General features: G+C 47.5%; 1 long non-coding RNA gene across 1 annotated transcript; it reads left to right on the forward strand.

The window, feature by feature from the left end:
• Window positions 1-7084: 7084 nt before the first annotated feature.
• LOC135394272 (uncharacterized) lies at window positions 7085-9313 on the forward strand. The gene is made up of 3 exons (XR_010422810.1): window positions 7085-7194; window positions 8567-8831; window positions 9166-9313. It is a non-coding gene; the product is annotated as an uncharacterized LOC135394272 (long non-coding RNA).
• Window positions 9314-14482: the final 5169 nt, after the last annotated feature.

Here is a 14482-nt window from a genome sequence, read left to right on the forward strand (position 1 = left end):
CTGACGTTAACTGTCATGCTGGCAATGTCATGCCATGCTGGAGGTCAACCATTGCGCAGAATATACGTCTATTATGCGTGATTTGTGGAAAGCGCGGTGCGTACGCTTTTTGTGACAGTTAACATAACCGTATGAGTGTCACAAAAGGGCGCACACCTCTTGTTTTCAACAGGTCAGGAGAAAGAGCGATGTCATTTGGAATTATGCTTGGTTCTGGGCGTGTTCTGCAGCGAAGTTCTGTTTCGAGCGTGCCCGTCCCGCGCTTTCCATCAAGTGTGATAACGGTATCATTCCGCGCATGGTATAGGCCCTCAGCGTGTTGTTCGTGTTCTTCTAATATCTCGGCGGCCTCAGTGCGGCACTTCTTGAAAGGGGGCTTGTTGTATCTCCAGAAAAATCTCAATGCTTGGTTTGCATTCCCCGCCGAAAGTACGTGGGCAAGGGTTTCCCTAATCTCTCCATCAACAGCACTCCCATCCCAAGATGTGAGGTTTGTCGTTACCTTGGTGTCACCATTGACAGCTCTTTACGCTGGTCTAGGCTAGTAAGCCAAACGGTGTGTAAAGGCAAGAAGACTCTTAATTTACTCCGAAGGATCAGTGGCAAATCATGGGGCTGCAGTTCAAGTTCGCTGCTCACGCTACACAAAGCCCTCATTCTCTCGCGTATCCTGTACGTGTCGCCGTACGTGGATCTGGGACCTTCACAATGGCAGGCTCTTGAGCGGCTCCATCGGGCAGGGATAAGAACGGCGCTTGGAATACCCAGCTTTTCTGGAATTACCCAGACCTACCTGGAAGCCAAGGAAAAGCCTGTCAGTATCCACTCCGAGCTTAGGGGGCTCCGCCACTTAGACAACTTGGCCACGTCCAGAAGCAAGCACTCTCTTTTTTCTGCCCTCGTAAAAAGGTCACACACGTCTCTCGGCCGCTTGGCCGGCGTATACGCTACTAGCGCCCTGGCCCACAGTGAGCGATCGCCTCAACATCCTGCTGGGTTACCTTCAGTGCCATGGCGAGAGTTTGTACCGGGTGTAACGCTTGACGTTCCGGGCATTCATAAAAAGAGGGAATGTAGCCCCCTGGTCGCTAGAACGGCGGCTGAGAACCTCATAACTGACGTCTACCACTCACATACTCTGGTATTCACTGATGGCTCTATTGACGATCGTACCAAAAGTGCCACGTGTGCCTTCCACATCCCGTCAGTGAACGTGTCCTGGCAAGGGAGATCATCGCGTTACCCGATATCCTCCACGACTGCTGAGCTCCTGGCTCTCCTGCATGCAGCTGCTGCGGTCCAGGTACGAGGGTTTGCCAGAGCAGTCCTACTCACAGACTCGAGAAGCGCTCTATGGGACGTGATGAACCCCATGTGTGACAACATCTTAGCGCGAAGCATCAGAAGATCGTGCGCCCAACATAAACAAGCTGGAGGCGAGATCGCCTTCCAATGGATACCGTCCCACGTCGGTGTCGGCGGCAACGAAAGGGCGGACCAGCTGGCGTCCTCGGCACACCTGGGCTGCAGCAATGTTTTGCCAACTCCGGACGACGCCGACAGGCAGATGTCTGTTCAGCTCCTTGTTGAACTGCGCCACCCTGGAATACGGGACATCATGCGTCATAATCGCCCTCCTCTTCCCACGAAAAATCTTCCTCGAAGCATCCAGGCCATGCTCCATAGGCTCCGCACTGGGTGCGCGTTCACCAATTCTCAGCTGTTCAAGATAGGCTCTAGGGGTGACGCCTGCTGTGGCCACTGTCAACAACCCGAAACAATCGAACACATCCTGCGAGACTGCCGAGCATACCATTCTGCGCGCGAAACATATCTCCCTCGCTCCACCTCGGGCTCGCTAGCAGACATCCTCTACCCCGCTGGTTCTTCTGCCGAACGTTCCGCCAAAGCAAGAAACCTCATTCTCTTCCTGCTGAAGACAGGCCTCGCTGATCGACCCATCTAATACTGTACTCTCCCCGATGAACTCGTGCACCTCACCGCATCCCCATCATTCAACCTCCTCTATCCTCCATCCGTCCGTCCTTCCTTTGTGTTTTGTTTTGCTATGCGTCTTCCTTTTCTTTTTTTGGCTATAGTCGTGACGACGCCCACTTCTGTGTGGCCAACAACGGCGAGCCTATCCTGCCATCCCCCCCCCCTCTAATATCTCGATATTTTTGGAGAAAATCAGAGGCTGATTGCGGGGTACATCCTAAGAACAGAATTTCACCGCATAGCATGCCGTACGCCAACCATTGTCACGAATGATAGGGTTATCGCTTATGATATTATGATCGCTGATTATCGCTGATTATGAGAGAGGGCTGCTCGCGCCTTTTGTGGCAATTGGGGTATGTTATGTTATTGTTATTTTGTGCTATGTTATTATCTTTTGTTATCCCGTTGTGGAAATTGCCATATCTCCCAATTGCTACAAAAAGGCGTACGCCACCCTCACTCTCAGAACAGAAGCGATAACCCTATCATTCGTGGCAATGGCTGGCGCACAGCGCGCTATACGGTGAAGTTCTGTTTATAAAATATACCCTCCTCAGCCTCTCTCTCGTTTTTCTTTTTTTGCTCTAGTCGTGACGATGATCACTCGCAAGCCCGGCTCGACATTTACCCCTCCCTCTGTTTTTTGAGTGTAATGCCACGGTATATCGGCGTTTGAAATACCAGATCTCAAAATCCACAATACCAAAATCACAAGCTGCAAAATCAAAGCTTCTATCTACAAGTTCTGAGAATGACCGTGTTTCAAAGTAGGACGCGGCAGCTCGCCGTATGTTCATCGAAGTCGTGCGTAAGTGCGTAAGTGTTCACCGGTACGTGCCGTAAGTGAAGCTTCGTACGAGCCTCCCCTTTGACATCGTGGCTTTCAATGACTATACTAATGAAGACAATCTGACATTTGCATTTGCTTTTTTATTTTAATTTTTGGAGTCGCAAGCCGGCCTGCTGCCTGGCTGACCTTTCCCTTTTTTTTTCCTTTTTCTTCTTTCTATAAAATATACCCCCTCAGCCTCTCTCTCCTTTTTCTTTTTTTTTTGCTCTAGTCGTGACGATGGTCACTCGCAAGCCCGGCTCGACATTTACCCCTCCCTCTGTTTTTTTTAGTGTAATGCCACGATATATCGGCGTTTGAAATGCCAGATCTCAAAATCCACAATACCAAAATCACAAGTTGCAAAATCAAAGCTTCTATCTACAAGGTCTGAGAATGACCGTGTTTCAAAGTAGCACGCGGCAGCTCGCTGTATGTTCATCGAAGTCGTTTTAGCGAATGAAATGCACATTTCAGCGACGGATAGGCTTAGCAGGGCGGACGCGCTGGAGCAACACAAAATGAAGTGACGTTGGTAAGTGTATGGTCCATGAGAGCCGTCCAGAGGTGTGCTTCCACTTGGGGAGCGATTGCGTGAGGCTCTATGTGAAGCTCTAGACGCTCTATGAACAAAAAAGAAGAAAGGTTCATATGCCGTTCCCAGCTCAAAATTCTCTTGGTACTCGTTTTATTGTCCAACGTAGCTCCCGGAAGCTGCCGCCCGGCGCCCCCCCCTCCCCCCTCCCTTTAGGAACGGCTCTGGTCACGAGAGACCTATATATAGTGCTGTATTGCGACCAAGGTTATAGTACAATTGAATTTAAGGTTGAGTTATTTGATTTCATTTTATAGTTCAAGTTTGTTCACTACAGTTTCCCCGCGGTGCAAAGCGGTTAAGGCGGTGCCAATTTGGGATTTTGAAAGTCTGTGATTTTCAACATTGCCGGGGACGATGTGCGTACACCAGGTGGCGTTCCATTCTCACCTTCGTAGCCTCCTGCGTACTCGTAATTTACTATTACAGAAAATGCGTACCCCTATAGCTTTCAACAGTCAGAAGGCACAACGATGTCACTCCGAATGCTGGATGGACTTAAGCTTGTTGCGTGGCGAAATGGAGCGTTGGAAATGGGGCTGCAGGCGACATATGAAGTCGCCACATAGCTCCAGCAATCACCCACTTGTTCGGTATCCTAGCGGCACTGGAGCATATTATAGGATCAGGGCAGGAAACGTGGGCCATTCTTACCGACAGCAAGGCATCATTAGATATATTGTCGTCATCCCGCCTCAGCATAATAAGCGATTTGCACACCATGACCCTTCAGAAATTCAATCAACACTTAGCCACTGGTTACAACATCACGTTTCAATGGGTCCCTGGCCACATAGGCCTGTATGGAAATACCCGAGCAGACGCAGTAGCGACAAGCGCAGGATCTGATGACACTTCGGCCCTCCCATCTCTGCCGCTTACAGCCTCTACATGCCTTCTACATATTCGCCGTCGGTGTGCCACATGTGCTGGGCAGTTCCGTGCCGAAACTACGACTTACAACACATTCCTACGGTCTATGTCAGCTTCCACGCCACAGACATTGCAGTTTGGTGAATTTAGCCGACCCATCTTGAAGAGAAGTGAGGGCGTACGGGCAACATTGAGTTGTAGGCGGTGGAGAAGGGATTCTTCTTTACGGCTGCGGTGGCAAGTGATGACGAACTCCATCAATGGGGCGGCGACCCATTGATGGAGTTCGTCATCACTTGCCACCGCAGCCATAAAGAAGAATCCCTTCTCCACCGCCTACACTCTTAAAAATGAACTTCACCGCATAGCACGCTCTTAGCCAACCATTATCTCTAATGATATCGCTATGTGCCCTGATTTGTTCAAAGCGGTAGGCGTACGCCTTTTCTGTGACACTTATGCGGTTCATAATTGTCACAAAAATGGCGTACGCCTCCCGTTTTCAACAAATCGGGGCAGATAACGATATCATTCGAGATTATGGTTGGCTAAGAGCGTGCTATGCGGTGAAGTTCATTTTTAAGAGTGTACACTCTTAAAAACGAACTTCACCGCATAGCACGCTCCTAGCCAACCATCATCTCGAATGATATCGGTATCTGCCCCGGTTTGTTGAAAACGGAAGGCGTACGCCTTTTCTGTGACACTTATGCTGTTCATAATTGTCACAAAAAAGGCGTACGCCTCCCGTTTTCAACAAATCAGGGCAGATAACGATATCATTCGAGATGATGGTTGGCTAGGAGCGTGCTATGCGGTGAAGTTCATTTTTAAGAGTGTACGACTCAATGTTGCCCGTACGCACTCACTTCTCTTCAAGATGGGTCGGCTAAATTCACCAAACTGCAATGTCTGTGGCGTGGAAGCTGACATCCCACACCAGCTCCTGCATTGTCAGCAGCACCTTCACCATACACTGTTAAAACAGAACTTCACCACATAGCACGCTCCTAGCCAACTATCATACCGAATGATATCATTCTGTGTCATGATTTGTTCAAAACAGGGGGGAGGGGCCTATCTGGGACAAGATAATCTGTCCCAGATAGGCGCCTCCTCCCATTTTCGCCAAATCAATGCACAGAATGATATCATTCGGAATGATGGTTGGCTAGGAGCGTGCTATGTGGTGAAGTTTCTTTTTTTGGCTATAGTCGTGACGACGCCCACTTCTGTGTGGCCAACGGCGAGCCTATCCTGCCATCACCCCCCCCCCCCCTCTGTTTTAACAGTGTACACTCTTAAAAATGAGGGGGGGGGGAGTGTCGAGGTAGCTTGCCGTTGTTGGCCGCACTCAAGTGGGCATCGTCACGACTATAGCCAAAAAAAGGAAAAGAAGGTGGGAGAAAGGGGAGTTGAGGACTTCAAAGTGATGTAGAAGCAGGATGACCGGTACTGATGGGACAGAAGCACACTGTAGGTGAGAGGTGCACTAGAGTGGTCTCTCCGCTAGGCCCGTTGCTTGGAGAAAGCGCACGAGGCCGCGAGTTTTTGAAAGTCGTTCCGCACAAGAACCTTCGGGGAAGAGGACGTCCGTCAGTATACCAGGCCTGGCGTGGGGAAGATGAACTTCACCGCATAACACGCTCCTAGCCAACCAACATCTCGAATGATATCGTTACCTGCCCTGATTTGTTGAAAACGGGGGGGGGGGGGGGCGTACGCCTTTTTGTGACAATTATGAACAGCATAAATATCACAAAAAAGGCGTACGCCCCCGTTTTCAACAAATCAGGGCAGATAACGATATCATTCGAGATGATGGTTGGCTAGGAGCTTGCTATGCGGTGAGGTTCATTTTTAAGAGTGTAGGAACACCCTCCGTTGCCGTCTGCTCCAGATTGGCAGTAACCACTTTTCGTTGGCCGCTCGCCTTGGCACCGTCCTGCACCCCGACCAGTGGGCTGTCACAGCTGCTCTCCTCGGTTTTCTCCGAGTCTCAGGACTCGTGAACCGCATGTGACGTTGTTCTAGTGTCTCTTTTCTTCTTTCCTTTTCCTTTCTTTCCTTATTTTCGTTTTTTCGTTTTCTCTTTTTTCTTTTTTTTTGGAATAGCAAGCCGGCTCTTTGCCTGACTAACATTTCCTTTCTTTTTTTCTTAATAAACATATACCCTCCAGTTAAGAGAACACGAAGAAGTTCTCATTTTACAGTGTAACGTTACACTAACGCTACAGTACTTGTGGGCAAGGAACAGGGGCGGATTTAAGCGAGGCCGGGGGGGCGGTCGCCCCCCCATACGGTCGTGTTCCCTATGTAAAAACCCTATCTCCTGGACGATGCTGCGCCGCAAAGCACGACACGAAATTTCTTTAAGACCGCCCCCCCCCCCCCCCATGACAGACCCTTAAATCCGCCCCTGCCAAGGAACGCTTGTCAGATGACTGGCACGTGCAGCCTCCTCAGTGTGCCTCACCACGGTTGCGAAACACTAAATGCGCGACATTAAGTTCGAGGAGACTATCTCGCTGAAACACTGCACGGCGTACTACTACCAGTAGTTTTCCTTTCTCTTGACTGTACCCGCACAATTAGCTTGAAAAGCAAATACTGGGAAACTATTTACTGTGTTGCAATCGGACCTAAGCTCGTTAGACTGTGTAAGATGGAAGAACCCGTCTCTTTCCCCGATGATTGCGGACGTGCAACCAGGTATGAAAGCACAGAAGGCGTTCCCCACACACGACGTGAAAACCGTAAACTCAAGGTTGTTTATTGGTTGCTGTTTGTTTTCCTGGCACTCCGCCTGAAGGCGGGCATCATCTCCCCTATAAAAACGACATTGTTCCTGCATCCTGCCGTATTGGAATACATTCCGCCATCGGAGCACCAACAGGTAATGGGGTCCATTAATTCAAGAGTGGCAGCACTCCTCTTCAGTGCGCGGCCCATAAAACGGTCGTCGGGGCAGTATCGCTTGCGGTGCTGTTCCGGAAAGATGTTTCTTAAATCTTTAGTGCTATGCTTTTCGTGATATGTTCAGCAATAATTGTTAAATGACGACAGGTAGTATTCCCTTCGCCTGGCTTGGGTTTAGCGAATTTTCTGCTTACGAAATATTGGCGGGCAGTTTTTGTGTGCGGAGAAAAATGCTCAAATTTTTGCTTTTTTTATCTAAATTTTTGTTTCGCTTTGAATCGATACACTAGTATGAATGACGAAACCGAAACTCTCAATATGTCCTAAAGTTTTCATATTTACATGAACCAGGACATGAACAGACCATATTTACATCTTGCAGCCCGGGTGCGAAACACCTAAATGATTTTTCTTCTTCATTTTGCATCACAGCACAGATTTTGCTCGCTATTTCAATGGATGTAGGACATAATTTCTCGTTTTATTGAAAATTAGTGGTCGGTAGCCAGGACACAAACAGTAGTTTACGACCGAGTATAAATGGCACATCTGGGAGCATGTTTTGTAGCTTCCTCTTAGCTATTTTGTAACCACGCAGGCTTGCGGGTCGCTCAACGTGGTTGACAATTGAAATCGAAGTACGGATAATGCGTTATCAAACGCAAATGAAGAATGCGAAACCAAAAAGTAGTCGGAATCATGCATTGGTAGTTTAGCTTCGTCGCAGACTACAACGCCTACGAACTATGCAGAGAACATCTAATTAAACAAACAGGTCTTCGTACGGTGGAGTTACATGTTGCAAAAATTCGAATTTCTTTATCAGTTTCCGTCGAACAATAAATTTTGCAGTATTGCGGAACACTCTATCGTAGTTCGGGAACACGCTAAGCATCGCTCAAACGTGCAAGGATGCACTTGGCGACGCTGTCGATAAACGTTACACTTTGCATAGCCTTATCAAACGATATATCCATGTTGTTCCTTATATGATTTTCGTATCGCTTGCACCGATCGTCTTCCTAAGGCTTTTAGCTTATATAAAATTCTATCCTCAAAGTTATCCATCTCCTCTGCATGGGAAGTGAACAAACGGGTCGCTGGTTTGCAATGGATGGAACGTTCGGCATAGTAATTTTAGAAATATTGTAATTTCGTCATAGTGCTAAAGTATATCTCGAAATTTCGATTCAGTTGAAAGTTACATAGTGACATCCATGTATGTTCTACTGTGCCCCTTATTAACGATTGATGTGTTACTTATAATCCTCACTGTCCACCCGATAAACGTCCTAAAGAGATGAGAGACAAATAACGTCACGGTTTTTATGTATGCTGTTCCTGTGTAGAAAGAAACATAATGCAGCGTGCAGTGATCGCCATCTTTGTGCTCGTCCTCGTGGCCTGCGCCTTGGTTGCCGTTGAAGCCCAATTCGGCAGAGGCGGGTTTGGAGGTGGCCGTGGCTTCGGCGGTGGTCGTGGCTTCGGAGGAGGCTTCGGCGGTGGCCGTGGATTCGGAGGAGGCTTCGGCGGTGGTCGTGGATTCAGAGGAGGCTTCGGCGGTGGTCGTGGATTCGGTGGTGGCCGTGGATTCTATGGTTGATCATTCTGCTGGTAAGGTTTTTCCCAAATGATCTACGCTACGCACACTGCAAAGGATCAAAAGCGTGCTTAGCTGTACTGGCAACCCGAGGAATAGAAGACGTTAAGACAAGGGCATAGCCTTTCGAAGTATTAAGCACAGCTTTATGCACTGTGGCCGCGTAAAGCTGAAATAACAAGGCCCTTCTGTAGGAGGTGCACAAAGAAAGGGAAGAAGGTGTTGGGGTGCTACTGTTAGCATTTACTCAACGGGCATCGCGCTGTTGATTTGGAAAAAGAAAAGAAAACGCGGAGCTGATATGGCGAAATGTTTAGAATTCTCCACTGACTGTTCCCGTTTTTGCAGACTGTTTCAACTGAAGGCACGGCGAGCTCCCATTCCTGCAAGGATACTACCGTCCAGGCAAACTGCCATTCAATTTGTAAAATAATATATATGTTTGACGAACTCTGCTGGTCAAAGGACGCAAATAAACACTTTTCTAAACAGTGAAGTACCGCTTCTTCTTTATCAGGCTTAATAGAGAGCCACGTGCAATAGCCTGATTTCCTTACGTCTATCTACATCTATCTAACTTTTGATATTCCCGGACGCGCTGCAACACAAAATCCAGGGATGTTTTGGTTCCCACGTATCAGTATAAGTTGATAACTGACACTCGTGGCTTCACGTCGCGAGACCACTGGGATCATGAGAGAAGCTGCAGCTGTCCATCTTATTCCGTGTTAGCGCCGCGAAGCAACTGTGGCTATGAGCGGCGTACGGATGTGGACAGATGGAGATTGGACAGCAGGAAGGAGTGGGGGACAGGGGGGTTAGGATACGTCCAGGGCCGACTTCTGGGGGAACTGTGCCGCCACTCGTCTGAAGTCTTCGGAAAACCCAGGGAAAACCTCAAGCAGCACAGCCGGTGCCGGGATACGCCTGTGGATTAATTTTGCCAACTTAGCTGGGGGATCTTCAGCGCCCACCGAAATCTCAGCGCACTGCGCACAGCATTTAACGTCCACCGCGACGCGTCTAACCAATTTATTTACTCCCTGCCACCAACTTAAGCCGGTATGCTCGAAACCGTATGTTCGAAACCGCATCCTTGGGTTCGGGAGGCGGACACGTTATACCAACTGACCTACAGAAGCCGGTGTAGTAAATTCGTCTCCGACTATACACTTTATTAAAATTACGTTTGACAGCATGTCAATGTCATGTGAATGTCAGCATGCCATGACGCTTGCTAGCGTGTCAACACACTTGGTGGCGCTGCGCGCATGTTTAGTTCAATGACCATTGGTTTGAATTGTCACTGAAGTCTGCGCGTGTGATAGGGGTATAAGCTTCTCTGCGCCACAATGATCGGTGGCATTCACCAATAGCAAGAATGTATATAAATAGAACAGCAGAAGTAATCCAAATTTGTGATTTTGTTCATCATAACCAGTCACTTATTAATATCGCTGCTTATGCGTTACCTCTCGTCAGGATGCTGCATTAATTCATCGGATGCGACTCAGCGTGGCTTTTACAGCTCAGTGGCTCACATCTTTCTCCATTGCCCACACTGCCAGCCGTTCGGGACCACACTCACAGCAGTGGGGGGTTTCAAATCCCCGAAATCGTACATGTGGTAGTGCATTTGGAAGAGGGAAACGAAGAGGAATCATCTTCCCCCATATAAAGTCTCCCATACAACCCCTCTCAAAATATTTTTCTGGCTACGCCACTGGCCCACAGCGTCTCTAAATCGGCTAGACTCTCGCTCTCACACTAATGACAAAATTGCATTGTTCATGGTCAAGTCCAGTGCTTTATTTCCTAGTTCTTTTCTTTTTATTCATTTTATTCTTCTTTTATTTATTTTTCATTTTTCTTTGCGGAATAGCAAGCCGACTTTCCGCTTGGCTGACCTTTCCTCCCTTTTTTTTCTTTGTTCTAATAAATATATCCCCCCCCCCCCAGTGTTTTAACTGGAGTTACTAATTAAGGTACAAATCTGTGTTACTTGTCCAATTGCGCTTTTTTCGTGCGGGACTGAAGCAATAAAAGGCGACTCCATCCAGACAGTGCGTCGATTCCCAGCAGAACCACCAGGGAGCGCGAGGTGTTGCGTTCCTACTGCCCATCGCTTGCGAAACGTCTGAGTCACGAAAGCGACACAAGTGAAAGAGACATCGTCTTACGACTGTGAAGCAATTCGACGGCTCCTATGGTTACACTGTTTTCTTTCGGTACCAATCTTGGAAATTTCACCTATAATGAACCGGTATAGGTACTTCTGATATGCCATAAACCACCTCATGCGCTCGTCAGTATCATCAGTGTAGTCGTTGGATATGATGAGTCATCCTGTCTGAGAGGAAGCTTGTGACGTGGACATGAGAGTTATTACCTCGCAGTCAGTTGTCACTCTACAACGCTCAAGTACAGTTCGCTTTTCGTCTTGCTTTCAAAACTTTCAAACTGAATTGAGCAGCTGTGGCGTTGAGTAAATGTTCTATAGGTTATCTAGAGACTTCACACAACGCTTCGGAGAGTTTAGCGAAATATGCTAGCAACCACAGCATCAACAAAAAAGTTGTTTCAGAGCCATTATGAGCTTGCCCAGCCGTCCTTGGCGAATCACGTTTTTATTACATGAATCCCTTAATACAACCCTCACGTTTTATGCGTCCAAGACATGAGCTGGAAAAACGTGTCTAAGGAGAAGTAGGTGGAGCGAGAAAACGAACTGGTGTTGTGTTCACTTTGAAAGATACTGCGCGCCTACGTAGCTGTTGCAACAAACGAAATAGTACCTCTGTCCAGAGCAAATGGCTGAACACTACCGGTACGTGCCGTAAGTGAAGCTTCGTACGAGCCTCCCCTTTGACATCGTGGCTTTCAATGACTATACTAGTGAAGACAATCTGACATTTGCATTTGCTTTTCTATTTTAATTTTTGGAGTCGCAAGCCGGCGTGCTGCCTGGCTGACCTTTCCCTTTTTTTTCCTTTTTCTTCTTTCTTCATGACAATAAATTACCCAACTCCCTCCGATCTTACATCTGCGGGATACATGGTGATCGACGTCTTCGTTCGTGAATAATGCATGTCACTTTTTCACCGCATAGCACGCTGTGCGCCAACCGTTGCCGCGAATTATAGGGTTATCTCGTCAGATTCGAAGATACAGGGTGACATACGCCTTTTTATGGCAATTTGGATATATGATAATTTTTAAAAAAGGCGCTAGCCTCCCCCACCCTTCCCCCTTCCCCCTGTCTCTTCAAATCAGAAGCGATAGCCCTATCATTCGTGGCGATGGTTGGAGCACAGGGTGCTATACTGTGAAGTTTTGTTTTTAGAGTGCAGGCTGGTTAGATAGCTCCTGCACTATAAAACAGAACTTCACCGCATACCACGCTGTGCGCCAACCATCGCCAGAAATGGTTGGGTTATTGCTTCTGATTCGAAGAGAGAGGGGGCGTACGCCTTTTTGTAGCATTTTGGATATAATATATGATAATTAGAGAGAGTAGTAACTAGCGTGTAATGCCATAGTCAGACGGTAAGCTTAATGCCGTAACTTCACCGGTACCCCAACCATCTTCTCGAATGACATCATTCTCTCCCCAGTTTTGTTGAAAACGGGAGGCGTACGCCTCTGTTGTTACAGCTACGTACTTCAAAACTGTAACCAAAGAGCTCCCGTTTTCAACAAAACAGGGGAGGGCTTGATGCAGGGAGGGCCGGGGAGGGCATGATGGTTGGGCTACCGGTGAAGTTACGGCCTTTTAGTTTACGGCACTAAGTTTATACCGTCTGGCTATGGTATTACCACGCTAGTTACTACGCTTTCAAATTATCATATATTATATCCAAATTGCTACAAAAGCACGTACGCCCCCTGTCTTCGATAACCCTATCATTTGTGGCGGTGGTTGGCCCACAGTGTGCTATGTGGTGAAGTTCTGTTTTATAGTGACAATGGCAGTGACTGCCCTAGATCGCAACTTTCGGCCGTCATCATTCCTTCATCTGTTATCACATCATCTCATCTCATCCTGGCTATACAGTCGTGACGCAGCCCACATTCGTGAGGCCAACAACGGCAAGCCGGTTTTTCGCCACCACCATCACCACCACCATCTGTTTTATAATGCAGGAGCTACAACAACAACATATCCAAATTGACCAAATATGCAACTGACAGGGGAGAGAACGATGTCATGCGACGTCATGGTTGGGCTACCGGTGAAGTTACGGCCGTTCGGTTCACGGCCTTAAGATTGCCGTCTGACTGGGGTTAACACCATGTAACTGGGGCGTACGGTCTCTACACTCTTAACTCCGTACCCTTTAGTAAAGGGTAAAAAATCGCAATATTTTACCCTCTATTTCAGAAGCTACCAGGTACCCTCTGAGCGACCCCTTTTATAAAAGTTACAAGGAAACCCACTAATTAGAGGTTACGGCCTTCAATCCAGCACCTGCCCGTAAAGGGTACGCCAACGCGCGGCTTTTTATACAGGATGTTCATTTTTATTCGCAACAGAGTAGCGCTCATTTGGCAGGTGGGTTATGTGAATTTTTGCTAATTAATCGGTCCGTAGTTACAGACCCATGCGTCAGGAAATGTCGGAGATGTTTGTAACTACGGATGGGTTAATTTGCGAAAATAAACGTAACCCACCTGTCAAATGAGCGCTGGTGTGATGCGAATAAAAACAAACACCCCGTGCGTGGGATATGGACAGACATTTACAGAACACACCAAGGTACCAAAATGAACCCGCAGAAAAGGAGATCTTGAACATATGTATATTACAAAAACAGAAGTATAGCTAGAGGTGACATACTGTGCACAAGTGCGATTCTGATGTGAGGAGGAACCATGATCGCTTTACCATAGGTAATTGGAAAAAAGAACTATCTTCTAAGTGAGAAGCAATGCATAAAAGTGCGAGGAAGCCAGCGAGTCAAAACAACTGAACTATGTTTGCTAAGCTGAACAGACCCAACGAAATGGAGAATTGCAGCAGAAAAAAATTTATTCCACATTCGTGTTGCAGAGGCGAGCGCAAATGGCAATACAGTATTACATAAAACGCACACAACCTTGAGGAATATGAGTGTACAGTAACGCAGGAGACACTACATTACTGCGTTATCAGCGTTGGAGGCGCTCTGGGACGAGTTTGTGAGGTACTGCATTGCGCTGGTGACGGTATATGTGAACCTGCATGTGGGATCCTGGGAACAAAAGTTTGGGCAATGAGAGTAACAATTACGGAACCATTCAAATCGGTACAAAGCACAAGGTACAAAGCAGCATAAATGCAGGAAGGCGTTCACTCCGCGATTGAGTCTTAGAATATCGTAAGAATACAACGAGTAGGAAGCTGCGAATTATATATCTTGATGCATATATCCGCAGCTCGCAAAATGCACGCCGGTGTATTGACTTGGCGACCAAGTAAGAGCAGAAAAGTAGCAAGCGTAAGTGGCGTTCATATGCAGGACCGCAAAACGCTTGCCATAATCACAACAAACATGCGCTAAGAGCTCTTGCTATCAAAATAACGCACGTACCTAGCACAAAACGTACACTTACCCAGTGTATGAAGTGTGTGAATTAGGGCTGCGGTGGTGACGTTCGTTTTCGGTTATATATTCTTTGCAATCTT

Source organism: Ornithodoros turicata, chromosome 5 (genome assembly GCF_037126465.1).
Source record: "Ornithodoros turicata isolate Travis chromosome 5, ASM3712646v1, whole genome shotgun sequence".
Classification (NCBI taxonomy): domain Eukaryota; kingdom Metazoa; phylum Arthropoda; class Arachnida; order Ixodida; family Argasidae; genus Ornithodoros; species Ornithodoros turicata.